Source organism: Nicotiana sylvestris, chromosome 9 (genome assembly GCF_000393655.2).
Source record: "Nicotiana sylvestris chromosome 9, ASM39365v2, whole genome shotgun sequence".
Classification (NCBI taxonomy): Eukaryota; Viridiplantae; Streptophyta; class Magnoliopsida; order Solanales; family Solanaceae; genus Nicotiana; species Nicotiana sylvestris.
Genome location: NC_091065.1, coordinates 88,576,945 through 88,592,099, shown reverse-complemented (window position 1 = coordinate 88,592,099; position 15,155 = coordinate 88,576,945).

Here is a 15,155-nt window from a genome sequence, read left to right as displayed (position 1 = left end):
AGAGAATGATGGGGACAAGGGTGTGGTTTTCTTTGGTGGTGAGGATTTGCACAACTTTTGCGGTGCGAATATCGATTGTTCGCTCTTTGTTTGGGAAGACCATGATTCCTAGAAAAGCCACCATGAAGGCGAAGCGACGGTGAACCTGCCAATGCGTCTTTGTCTTGCTTGTTAGTAAGGCCTTTCTCATGAATTTCGAACCCATCTGACTTTCCGAACCTTGAATACAAAAAGTTGAAAGAACAACATCCATTGATGACATTGCTTTTCCTGATTTGACTGCTGATGTTCAGAAGACCGAAGAATCGATGTACCGAGGGAGCTTTTGTGAATATCAGGCTTTGATTCCTTAAACTTCCGTCAAAACCAGCATATCCAGTTATCTCCTCTAATGTAGGAGTGAGCTCGAAGTCAGAGAAACGAAAGACATTGTGAACAGGGTCCCAAAAAGTTACTAATGCCGCAATCAGATCATCATGGGGTTTAACTTTCATAATATCCGTGAGATTTCCCAAATGCTTGACGACCCATTTTTGACCATCTGCGCCTAATTCACACCACCACATTTGAAGCTGAAATAGAAACTCTTCTGTATTCGTCGATGGGAGGTTTTGTGTGGTGCTCATTTTGTATCTGAAATTTGATTTAATAAAGTCAAGACTCATTTTGAAAATACACACTAAAAAATCATTTTCAGTTAAAACTATTTTCAAGATTTAAAACTATTTTGGGAATTTTTCAAACTATTTTCAAGATTAAATACCTTTCAAGATTGAATACCTTTATTTCAAAATTTAAAATTATTTTTTGGATTTTTTTTTTTCTGAAACAAACAACCCATTTTATTCCTTGGTTCTTACCATAATTGCGTTTAAGCTGGTCAACAATCATGTTCGAGGCAAATGAATGCACAGGTAGCAAGTAGGATGCATCAGGATGGTCTTTTTATTTCGGGTTCACCTGTCCTAGACAGACCCAACCCCTATGTTGAGTCTCCAAGGTCAGATGTACATGATGCAAATAGACGTTCCTACTAGGGATCCGGTACATGGCTGAGTTATTCTAGGTAAAAACCTGAGGCATATTGTTCTAAACCTGGCTTACCCAAACGGACAGTTTGAGCCGAAGTGGGGGCAACGTACCGGGAGCACGAAAGTCTACCCGGCCTAGTTACTTGTCCCAACTTCTTCTTATTTGGTATGACTTTTAACAGAAAGGTGGGTCACGCGCACGTGTACACCATAAATTTAGAAGACTCAGAAAGAAGAAGGGTTTCGCAGCAATTTTATATACACAATTCAGATAATATTAAAGCGGTAAAAGCATCATTTAGCACATTAAGCATATATCATGTAAAATCAGATAATAAATAAAGCCAAATAATAACAATTATTCTAAGCTCGAATTCTTAACCCTGAACCTGTGGTTCTGGGTTTAACACAAGAATCCCCAGCAGAGTCGCCAGAGCTGTCACACCTCCTTTTTCCGCACCCGCGAGGGTGCAAGGGAGTTTTTCCAATTAAAGGACAATCGAAACGGGATTGGTTTATTTATTTCAGAGTCGCCACCTGGGAGATTTAGGGTGTCCCAAGTCACCGATTTTAATCCCGAATCGAGGAAAAGAATGACTCTATATTACAGTCTGCGTACCAAAAATCCGGATAAGGAATTCTGTTAACCCGGGAGAAGGTGTTAGGCATTCCCGAGTTCCGTGGTTCTAGCACGGTCGCTCAACTGTTATATTCGGCTTGATTATCTGATTTTATACAAGTGTGAACTTATGTGCAAAATTTAACTTTTAAACCGCTTTTGTCATTTACTGTTATTTTACGAGAATTGCAACGTCGTGAAAACATATCTCGAACCACGTTACATCAATGCACCCGTAGTTATCGATATATCTCGACTCGGTTGAGATTTGGATTTGGGTCACATAAATGTGCACCCGAATTAAGGAAAATAAATTGTTAAAGGCGCGCCTAAAGCAACTAGCATGTTGTTATTTTGGGGAAGGTCGTAAAAATCCGTTAAACGGCACATCCCGAGTTCTAAACACTTTAATATATACATACATTTAGAGGGCCCCGCAGCTTTGTACATTTTTTGTTTGTCGAGGCTCGTCTCGTCCTTATTTTAAAAGGATATCCTATAGCAACTACATTTCTTGTCGCGTTTGTCTCTACTAATAGAAAACAGAAATAGTCTTAGTTAATTACATGCCAGTAGGTTTATTTATAGCAGGATTCAAAATGCTTTTACAGAATAAGTAAACGTCACTACGCACACGGACAGCTGATTGAACATTACGGGCCCAAATCCAGCTCATGCGGGATGGGCCAGACCTGGGCCGCTGTTTGTTCGATGCGGGCCTGCTTGGTCTGTTTTGACCTAGGCTCGACCTTTATGAGGTTGAGATTGCAAGCTCTGTGTTCTTTGTCTTAAAGCATGGTTTACCAGTTATATGAGGCAATTTATCGGAAAGGAAAGAACTTAACTAGTAGTGTACTGTTTTCATGCTTGGCATACATTACAGAATTATACTACACTATTAAACTAAATCTAAGATACAACCTACTGCATTGGGCATGCTTTTATCTACCAGCCTGCATATACAATTGGATGTCAAATTACCCTACATTTACAGTTGCTATGTGTTAAAGTTAACCCAGTATCCGAACAAAATACAAGCTATCATACATCCCAGATCATTCAGTGTACAGGCTATACATAAAATAAACGATCTTCAACCCTTTTTCTTTGTATTCATACTCAACTTCAGATTACATTGACAGTATTAGTTGTGTACCTGGTATAGAAGAACAAAAGAAGAAGGAAAATGATCAGCTGAGTAGTACACAGCAAAAACAGCAACAGCAGATAATTCAGCCCAACACAGCAACAACCAAACAGCCACAAAGATGAAGTTCACACGTTGGTCGAGCAACAGACAAATAATCCCAGGAAAGAGTAGTGAACCAACAGAAATAACAGAGTATTCAATGCAGCAACCCCAACAGTTCAACAATCACAAGCAGCTCAATCAGGGCAAACAACAGAACTTGACCAAGACAACTTGACCAATGTGAACTCTTCTGTAGTTTTCAGATAGTGTTTGGTTACAATATTCTTAGAATTTATGTTTCTTTCTTTCAGTTTTTTTTTTAAGAAAAACCTTCTCTTTTCAAGCTCCCAAAAAAGAATTCCGATCCCCTTTCTAAATGGAAAGTCTTCCTCTTTTATAACCTGAATTCAGCACTTTACAGGCTGTCTGACAACTCAAAATTCCCCCTCCCTGTTGTTTTTCCACTCAGTTATTTTAAATAACGAAACTCCCATGAGATCCCTGACAGCCCCTCTCTATATTTGTTGTTAAAGTGTCCTAACCTCTTATTTATTTAACCAAAGTATGGGCAGCAAGAATATAATCTGACAGCATGTGCTGTCAAACTATTTTAATCCAAAAGGGCTTTATGCACATGTTGTGCACAAGTGCACATGCCCTCCAATTCCAACTACAACTAAACAGAAACAATCCCTTTATATTTCTGATTCAAATACATCAATTGTAAGTAGCTATAGTCGATCTTCAATTTTGATTCAAGCAATGTTCAGCAAGACAAATCAAGTTGTTACCATTCAAACAGCTAAAACTATTTGACGACATGAATCAACTATACTAATTACAACATACGCAATCAAAGCCAAGGATTAGAATCAAACAGTATCAGCAAGGGGTCAGATTGCACATGTCAATACAGAGGTTAACTTGGGGATTGATTACTCAAACAGTTTCAATTCAGTAAGTTATGCAGTTCACATACACACGCATTATCAGTGAATGAGTTGATCAAATACAGAGGTCCAGGCAAGGTGTGAGAAAACAGTTGGTAAAAATTCAAAACACAATTCGAACAAGATGTTTGGCCATACGAATAGACCTTTAACAAACACACGAACTGGAATAAAGAAGAGAAGACAAACTTACCTTAAAATCTTTGAAAGAAAAATCAGAAAAATCAAACTTGTTTGAACAGACCCTTCTCAAGGTTTAACGGACTTTAATAGAAGTGTTTCTCAAATGAGAAACATTTCGATTAAGGTCCATTAGACCATAAACTCTTGGTTTAAACAGGCACGGAACAAGCACGAGGAACCCGCAAAACACTTCGATTAAGGTCCATTAGACCATAAACTCTTGGTTTAAACAGGCACGGAACAGACACGGAATAGGCACGGAACAGGCACGAGGAACCCTAGGGTTCAGAACAGCAGATCTGGGATTCGTGTGTCCCTGGTCATATTCGGACCAAACCAAACATGGTTTGGTCACGAGGGAGGTTCGGGGGCTGCCTGGTGCGAAGTTGGGGTAAATCGGGGTAAGTCAGAGCTTGACTCGAATCTTCAAATGAAGATTCGAGACGAAGGAAGGTGATTCGAGGCTAGGGGTAACAGATCCATGTTCAGGAGAGTGAGGTGGTCCTAGGGTGTTTCGGAGGTGGTCATCGGCGTTCATGCCGCCGGGTTTTGGTGAAAGGGAAATCAGGGCGGCTGTTAGGGTTTGGGGGGTTTCAGTGTTTGGTGAAGACGATGAGTGAAGGGGGGTTCGGATAGGGGGCGTGGGGTGTGAGGGAAGGTTTATATACAAAGTAGAGGATTGGATTCGGGCCGTTAGATCAGATGATCTCAACGGCTTGGATCTGTTGGTGAGGGGTGAGACGAGGTCGTTTGGCATTAAAACGGGGTCGTTTGGATTTAAGTGAGGGGTTGGGTTGGACCGGCTAAACAGGTCGGGTTACGGGTGCGGATGTGGGCCGTTGGATGGGTGTGGTTGAACGGCTCAGATCAGACGCCTGATGCGGCGTCGTTTCGGGAGGTGCCTGGGCAGGCCTGGTCTGGACCGGGTCCTTGGACGTGGCTGATGTGGGCTGAACTTGGGCCTCAATTCAAAAATAGGCCCAAGTCCGATTTACTACACCATTTGCATTATTTTCTTTTGTTTTCCAAATTTTTTAAAAATACAATTAAATTAAAATGAGCTTGCCACATCCAACTAATCAATACTTAACACAATTATTTATACACATACTAGAGAATTCTACATGGTTAAATCACAACCTGAAATAAAAGATGCACACATATTTTTTGTGAATTTTCTTTTTTTTTTAAATGACCGAATTATGGTTTAATTACCATGACATACATACTTTGTATTTTGATCGGTAAGATTAAATGCAAAATGGACAGACCCACAAATGACTAACAACACATGTCACGGAAAAACGACAAATTGTACAGCGAGGCCATTTGTCACTATTTTTGTTCTCTTTTGGAGTGATTGTCCGTGAAGCAAAAATCACGTGCTTATAGACATGATCAAAAAGTCTCATATGCTATCCCAATGTGCCAATAGGCTACCATTCGAACATGATACATAAAGGAAACAAACTCTGATAAGGAAATCCAGCTACCCCGCTCGCGAATCATACATGCGACGCGGTCAACAAAATTGAACAAACACCCCGCTCGCGAATCATACATGCGACGCGGGCACACAGCTAATATGAGTTTTCCTCAGAAAAATAGGAAACGAAACACTTAAAAACAGATATAGGGAACTGTACTCAATATCACACTGTTGCGGCACGCAACCCGTTCCAAACAACATACCCATGGAGGCGTGCCACCCGATCCACACATAAAATTCACAAAGGAGTTACACACCGAGCTAGATTGCTCATTACAATAAAATACCAAATATCGGTCACAAGCACGCTAAGTGCATAATACCATCCTTGGGGAGACATATAGTGCTACAAGCTATGAACTCAAGCGCAACTGATGTGCTATATATGATCTGAATCTCACGAGCCATTCTTCTCATATAATATCATCTCTACACGGAACCTCAACACATAAGAAATTCACCAAGTCATCTCACAACTCGCACGGCACAATATATCATTACATGAGATAGCTAACTACAAAATAACACCCCCGGCTACTCCTCCGTAAGGAGCACATGGTTGAAATAAACACATCTGGCCTGATATAGAGCCCATTCACATTTAGATCCATCCACAAACCTCAAGCTGATTCTGATCACACTGAACTAAGCTAATAACCTTTCAAAGGTCCATAATAACTCCCTTTTTCTCATAATACACGAGAATAACCACTATGACCGGAGTAATCCTCCACAGTCCACAACCCAAATAATCGAGTGACCTCCAGGCATAAATTCTCAATTAACGACACACCGCAATCTTCATACTTGGTTTAACTCTTCAACCAATCAAGTGACTACATGCCTCACTTATACAACCTTCCCATAGGGCACGCTCCCACAACCTTCCATAATAGATAATAGGTCTGTGCATCCAAACCACCAGCCGCACTAACGCTAAAAAGCGATCAAGAATCCTTAACCAGAATGCAAAGCCTTTTTCACAACACACCAATTTCAGGTGACGCTGAAGACAATACCAACTTACCTTAAACATCGAAACTCCTTTTCTTCTCTTCTGAGCTCGTGACATCCTTGTCAACACCGAACTGCAACCTTGATCCTCATTTCAAATTCCATACCACTCACTGCACTGAACATGCCAATATATGATAGAACACATTTTTCATCATAACTTCGGAACCACTAATAAATTAACACTTCATCATATAAAAACTTTTCACTTAACTCACTACAGGAGAACCATAGCAACACACAAGTAAATTCTCATAACCATAGAATATGCAAATCTCTAAGTAGTGGTCTAAGCCACCATAGCCCTTCCGGGATTAGCCTACACATAACAGGCCATAATAATAGAATACTTCGGAATAACATCAATTACGGCGGCCGATAAGCCTCACACGTACCGTCATAAATTACTTGCATAACTTGATCACGCTGAAGGAATTGATCACTACCACCAATATGCCAACTCAACTATGGCTAACCAATCTATCTTCTTCCAATTTATCCTTGATTGCCTTAGAAATAATAATAACTCAATTCAACACATAACACACTCCATTCGCACTCATCCCGAGTGACCTTGAATCACGTGACCATGTTGTCTCAAATCCCACTAACCATTTCATATTTCCCAAATGCTACACCACGAGTCAAAACATCATAGAATATTCTGGGCCTCTTCTCATAAGCTGCTATAAAAGCGTGATTCTTAACTGTACCTATAGGCTCGAAATCATTAGGCACCAAACTTTGCCTCTTTGAATACACTAGGACCATTGTTGAGAGCCATCCGCTCTGACTTGGCCCCGAATATAATCAACTCCATGAATCTTCTAGCACATGAATACCCTCTCGATGAAGCATCCGGCAGAATCACTTCCCTTGAAACCCGCATATATACAAGGCATAAATCCTGAATCCTTCCCCAAGTCTGAAAATGAGCCAATAAGGCCAACCATAGCACACCTTTAACAATCCCTTTGCTCAAATTACTACTTATGTTCTCTTCCCGTAGCTGAAATAACCTATCAATATGCTACTAACCAGAAACCTCGCAAGTAGTTAACCATTCAACCCATCATAGGCGGTGGGACTCTCCCACTTAGCTTGAAGCCACCATTACACAACTCTGGAATTCACCAGGATTCTTTATCTCTTATTGACATAACCTTGTGCAATCAATCGCCAAAATTCTCGGAATCTTTCTGTAGAACCCCCTTTTTATACTCTGAATCATCAACCACATTCGCACGACTGATCTCTTTGTTGTATAACCAATAGAATTCTTCGCAGAAGCTTCGCCAACCATACGACCGCCAATCTGTTCACTGGAGATAACCCACCTATGGAATTTACGTGCTGACATCTTCCAACGCTGCTGCACAGGGTATAATCACTACGACATCAATAACCCATCCCGAGTTCGAGTTCGAGCTCACCCTCTAGCTGCACAAGTCCATCCACCCCCTCGTGGACATCAATTAAATGTGCGGCAACATCCTTCCAATTCAAAGTTATGTTGTATCTTTCTTCATTTCAAGTAGCTCATTTTCGTTATATCAAATCTCCTGCCGCATAATAGCCCATACTTCAAATTAAATCCGTAGACCCCAATCACCAATTACTAAAATTCCCAAATCATTCCAAACTCTCCTTAAGGTACGTAGTCATCCTACCACAAAGCCCATATGCAACTCCGCCACTCTCCCACTTTGGCGGAACTCACCCCTTTAATCGGCTACTCGACCTTTGCTTCTCATACCTGGCCTTCTAGAAATTTTAACCACCGCCTGACACTTCCCACATGTCCTTCCTTATCCTTTGCTGCTATGTTTTTGCCTTAAATAAAATCTATCTTCGTAGCACTTGAACCCACAAATCGCTACTAACTTTAAACCTCTCCGAAGATCATCTTTCCCAAGCCGTCAACATTAGAAACATCGATTCAATCCTGAATCACCGCACCCCGCGATCTCTGATAGCCATTTCTCCAATATTATTTTACAATATCTTACCCCAAAGGCGAATCGCGGAAGACCATAACACTGGCAAACTTAACACATACAATCGAGGACAAAGACACTACATCGTAGATGAAAATTCCACCACGCTCGAAAATACCAAGTCTTGTTACTTCCTCTACCCAAATCTGGACATTCATAGGCCAATTGCTTTTCCTTCGCTGGAAATAAAATATCAGATCTCTAAATCGTGCACTGGATAGACTTCCCTTCAAATCATTCACCGCCCCGATACATAGGCAAGTACCCTACCATCAAGTCAACACTGTGCGATAACCAATCGTGAGCATCATAGCAACTTGTGCATATCCTCCAAGCTCTTAGAAGCACAACTACCGAGCCGAAACGATAGAAAAATCCTTCCACAAGGCGACGATAATAGCCCAACCAACTATACCAGGAGGAACATCCCGCACCACATATGTAGTACCATTACAATTCTTCAATTCTCGATTTATAACAAACGCTTTGCGTCGCATAAAATTGAGTAGGAAAGAAACAAAGGAATAAGCCTCAAAGGAATCAAATCGCACGATGAGGAATCAAGAAGGGAAGTACTCCTAACAGCCCTATAGCCTCCCGAAGATAAGTACAGACGTCTCCGTACCGATCCGCGAGACTCTACTAGACTTGCTCATAACTCGTGAGACCTAAGGGAACCTAGTGCGATGATACCATGTTGTCACGATCCAAAATATACTAAGGATCGTGATGGCGCCAGACACTGCTGTCAGGCAAGCCAACCATAAATACTTAATTAAATTCTCATTTAAACAATTGTGAAAAACTCTGATTTTTTTCTTCAATTTTTACTAGTGAAAGATACTCAGTTCAAATTAAATATACATGTCAAGAAGTCAATGCAAAATATCCTATAACTATCCCAGAACCCGGTGTCACAAGTGCATGAGCTATTTCTAGGAAGCAATACAATACCACAACCGTCCAGAATACAAATTGGACAGAAAATAAATACAATAATTTGGAAGAGACTCTGCTGGTTGCAGGTCATCTCGAGAAGTGCATCTCACCTAAGTCTCTGCATCAACCATGCTGCTATGCCGCCAGGCCACTAGTGATGCATGTGCTTGTGCAACAAAAATGCACAGCAAGTGTAATATGAGTACGAAAACTGCGTGTACCCAATGAGTATCCCGCCTAATCTCGAAGAAGTAGAGACGAGAGGTCGACTTCGACACTTACTAGTGGTCCAGTAATGATATGTCCGTAATATAATGAATCGAGGATTTATATAAACAGGATTGTAATTCAATAGAGTGAAACATGTAAACAATTCTTTCTTTTATGTGAAGTTCCCAAAATTTCCTTTTTCATCATTTATACAAATATTATCAAGCCGGGAAGAGGCAATAACAACTTCAATAAGTTTCAAGGCAAGCAATACAAGCATGCGCAAATCATGCCGAGGTCGTACGACCCGATCCAACAATATTTAAACTGTGCATTGCCAGAGGGTCGAATGGTGCGAACCATAGATGCATCTATTTAATTTACCGAGGTGTTCAACCCGTTCCAGAATTTAAACACACACAGACAGTCAGTCAAGAAGTTATCAGAAAACAATTATCCAAAGAAAACCAATTCTCTTTTAACAATTTAAGAAAATGAAGTTTAAATCTTTTTTTTAGAAATTCATGTACTAATTCGATGTGATTTAAGCAATTTAAACTGTCAATAAGATTACAAATAATTCAAGTATAGCATGGTTTTGGGTCCTAGACTACCCGGACTTAAATATAATAGTAGCTACGCACGGACTCTCATCACCTCGTGCATACGTAGCCCCCACAATTATTTACCCTATGGGGACAATTCCCTCTTATAAGGATAGAAAGGAGACTCACCTCGCTCAGAAGATCCATAACCGGCATTCCACGCTCCTCCGAAGACTCGAATCGATGCACAATGCTCCAAAACTAGCCAATAATTATGCAAATCCATTAGTATCTGTTCAATTACTCATTACAATCCAATTTATAACAATTCCTAACCCCCGATCAAAAAGTTGACAAAATTGCCCTTGGCCCACATGCCCGGATTCCGAAATTTTTCGAAGATGAAGTTTACCCATGAACTCACGAACTCAAATATATGATTTTCTCCTAATTTCATACCCAAAATAGCGGTCAAATTCCAAGAATATAAATTCCTAGGTCTTTCCACCAAAACCCTAAATTTCTACAAATATCATGTTTAAGTCCGTACATAATCAATGTATTTAACTCAAGATAGGTGGGGATAGCTTACCTTGTTGTTGATGATGAAAACCCCCTCTTGAAACCCTCCAAGAATCGCCCAAGCCAAGAGAAAGATGAAAGAAAATGGCCAAATCTCGACTTTGAAACAACTCACTGCCTCCAGCCTTTCCGCACATGCGGTCTCTTGACCGCTTCTGCGATTCCACAGGTGCGGACCAAACGCTGCTTCTGCGGTCCAGGGCTCCCAGCCTATTCTGCTTTTGCGTCCTCTCCTCCGCAGATGTGGTCTCGCATCTGAGGCAAAATGACCGCATCTGCGATCCCAAATCTCCCCCACCAATTTCGCATTTGCAACCATAGGACCGCTTCTACGGCTCCGCACCTGTGGCCCTAGTCTTGCAGGTGCGGTTACACCAGCAACCAGCAATTTTAGCCTTTTCAAAAATCCCATTTTCGATCCGTTGACCATCCAAAATCCACCTGAGGCCCCTCGGGACCCCGTCCAATCACACCAACCAATCCCAAAACATATGACGGACTTGCTCGCGGCCTTAAATCATATCAAACAACGCAAAAATCATGAATCGACCTCCAATTTAAGCTTATTGAACTTTAGAGTTTCAAACTTCTTCATTCGATTCCGAAACGTATCGAATCACGTCTGATTGACCTCAAATTTTGCACACAAGTCAGATTCGACATTACGGACCTACTCCAACTCTCGGAATTGGATTCCAACCCCGATATCAAAAAGTCCACTTCTGGTCAAACTTCTTAAAAGCCTTCAATTTTCTATCTTTACCCTAAAATGATCCACGAACCTCCGAATTCACTTCCAATCGCGCTCCCAACACCAGAATTACCATACGGAGCTACTCCCAGACTTGGAATCCCAAACGGACATCGATAACACTAAAATGCACTTCAACCCAAACTTATGAAATTTCTTCCAAAATGCTAACTTCCACAATAGGCACCAAAACGCTCCCGGGTCATCCAAAATCTGATTTGGGCATACGCCTAACTTCGAAATCATCATACGAACCTTCAGATCCCGATTCTGAGGTTGTTTACTCTAAAATCCAATCTTAGTTAATTCTTTAAACTTAAAGCTTCCGAAATGAGAATTCTATTTCCAAATCAACTTTGAACTTTCCGAAATTCAATTCCGACCATGCGTACAAGTCATAATACCTGAAGTGAAGCTGCTCATGGCCTCAAACCGCTGAACAGCATGCTAGATCTCAAAACGACCGATCGGGTCATTACACATTGGCCCATGACGGCATTATATACGCACTACCACTTGATCAGCTGGTTTACGTTGATGATTTTGTCCATAGTGGCCGAGATGATATGATAGGATACCCTCATAGGCCTGATGATGTTATGAAACATATACCTATGCACGACATGACATTCATACGCATATGCATGACACTATAATTATTTTGCGATTTACAGAGTTATCCAGACTTACAGGTTGAGTTATTTACTCTATATTTCTTCCATGTCTGTTATGTACTTATTTACGTACCTTACATACTCGGTATATTACTCGTACTGACATCCCTTTTGCCTGGGGACGCTGCATTTCATGCCCGCATGTCCTGATAGACAGCTCGAGAGCCCTCCAGGTACGCTATCAGCTCAGCAAAAGACGTTGGTGGGCTCCATTTGCTTCAGAGTTGCTTGTTTGGTTAGTATTATTTAGATGTGTATTGTTTGGTATGGCGGGACTCTTTCCCGACCTTTATGTTAGTGTGTACTCTTAGAGGCTTGTAGACAGATGTCATGTACGTAAAAGATTGTATGGCCTTGTCGATCTATGTTTAGTATACGAGTGGTTATATTGATCTTATAGACCTGTATGTCTTATGTATAAATTGATATCACATGTTGTATTCTACTTACCTCACGGCAGCCTTCCGGCTCAGTTATCTATGATAGCATGACATAAAAAGATACGTTATATTGGTACTCGGTTGAGTAAGGTACCGTGTGCCCGTCGCGGCCCATCGGTTTGGGTCGTGACAATTATGTTTGCCGATTGTCTGTCAGGTGATAAAGAGTTGAAAGTATCCTTTTAATGTTCCATTTCTTGAAGAATTCAGTGGTTTTCTTTCCCGTGATTTGGGGGCCATTGTCGTAACTTATCTCCTTGGGTAGGCTGTATCGGTAGATGATGTTTTTCCATATGAAGGTGATTGACTCTTGTTCGCATACTTGAGCGAACGCTCCTACTTCTACCAATTTAGAGAAATACTCAGTTAAAATTATAAGAAATCATATATTACCTCGTCGTGGATGGAGCGGGCCTACGATGTCCATTCTCCACTTGATAAATGGCCATAGAGAGGTGACCGAATGAAGGTGTTCGCCCGTTTGGTGAATTATCGGGGCATATTTCTAACATTGTATGCACTTATTCGTAAATTCTATGGTGTCTTTTTCATGGAGGGCCAGTAGTACCCGACCTTGTATGAGGAACCTAACGAGTGTTCGATTACCAGAAAGAGCGTCGTAGTGGCCTTTATGGACTTCCTCGAGTACATGTTGGGTTTGGTTAAGACCCAAACACTTCGCTAAAGGACCGCCATATGTTCTCTTGTACAAGTCGTTATGAATGAGGTTGTATCTAGCTACTTGCATTCTTAGCTTTTTAGTTTCCCTTTTATCATTCGGGAGGGTTTCGTCCTGCAAGTAGGTAATACAATTGCGCCAGTCATAAGTTAAACTTACATATTTTACCTTGATTTGGTCCGGTGACTAGTTAAGAAGGTGGGCTACACTTTTATCCCCGGTCGTGATGCTTCTGGTGGCTTCGGCCAATTTGGTGAGGCCATCTGCTTCGATGTTCTGAGCTCACAGGATTTGATCGAGCTGGCATTCATCGAAATTGGGCAGCAACTTACAGATCTCGGTTTGATACTTTTTCAACCTTTGTTCTTTGATTTGCTAAGTCCCTGTAATGTTGTTGATCACGAGCTAAGAATCACAATAGAGTTTCAGCCGCTTCGCTCCATAATTGAGGTCTGGTCGCAATCATATGATTATAGCCTCGTACTCGGCCTCCTTGTTAGTCATATCTAGGCATCTTATGGACTAACAAATTATTTCATTGGTAGGGACCTTGAGTATAAGTCCCAGTCTGGATCTGGAAGCGTTAGATGCATCGTCGGTGTACAAAACTCAGAGGTCTTTTGTTTGAAGAAAAGCCTGAGCAGCTTCCTTCTAGGTGAGCACTTGTGACTTTATTGTTGTTCGAGGCTGATATGTGATAGCGTGATCACTTAGCTTGATGGCCCATTTGGTCGGCCTCCCCGACAGTTTAGGTTTATGTAAAATGCTTTTTAAAGGGAAAGTAGTGACGACCAAGATTGGGTGGTACTGAAAATAGGGTCTAAGCTTTCATGAAGCTACGACCAATGCTAGGGCTAATTTCTCGAGGCGTGGGTACCTCATCTTAGCATTGACAAGTATTTTACTGATGTAAAAAATAAGAGATTGTATACATTTTCTTTCTCAAACCAGGACCATACTCACTACTACTTAGGAGACGGTGAGGTAGATGAGGAGGTGTTCCCCTGGTTCAGGCTTCGAGAGTAGAGGCAACAATGATAGATACGCCTTCAGTTTTTGCAATGCTTGCACGCATTCAGACGTCCACTTGAGGTCGTTATCCTTCTTGAGTAGTCAATCTTTAGACTTATTTCTTAGTAGTCAGCTGCTATGGTATCCTATCGATAGCCTTGATTTGATCAGGGTTGACCTCAACTCCCCCCTATGATACTAAGAAACCCAAAAACTTTCCGAGGCTATGCCAAACTTCTCAGGGTTTAATTTCTTCTCATACTACCTCAGTATGTTGAAGGCTTCCTTCAAGTGGTCGATGTGATCTCCTGCCCTTACAAATTTAACTAGCATGTCATTGATATATACCTCCATGGTCTTGGCGAGTTGATCTTTGAACATTTTTATGACCAACCTCTGATAGGTGGCCCCTGCATTCTTCAATCCAAACGGTATGACCCTATAACAATATGTTCCTCTTGGGTGATGAACGTGGTTTTATCCAAGTCCTCTTCTTCCCATGAATTTGATGTTACATCTTGTATAAAATCATGAAATATAGTTGAAAATTGATTAAAGATATTTACCAATGATTTCGCATGAAAATTCCCTCTCAAAATCGCCTCAACTCGAAGCTAGGGTTCAAAATATTAACTATATCAATAAATGCTAAATGAATCAATTCCAACGCATGAAAATATATTTTCTAAAGTTTTTCCCAAAAAGTCAAAAATTGATCTCGGGACCACATGATCAAAACCCGAGGTTCGAACCAAAACCCAATTACCCATTCACACACGAACCCAAATATATAATTTGTTTTGAAATCGGACCTCAAATCGAGGTCCAAATCCCCAAAATTTCAAAAAC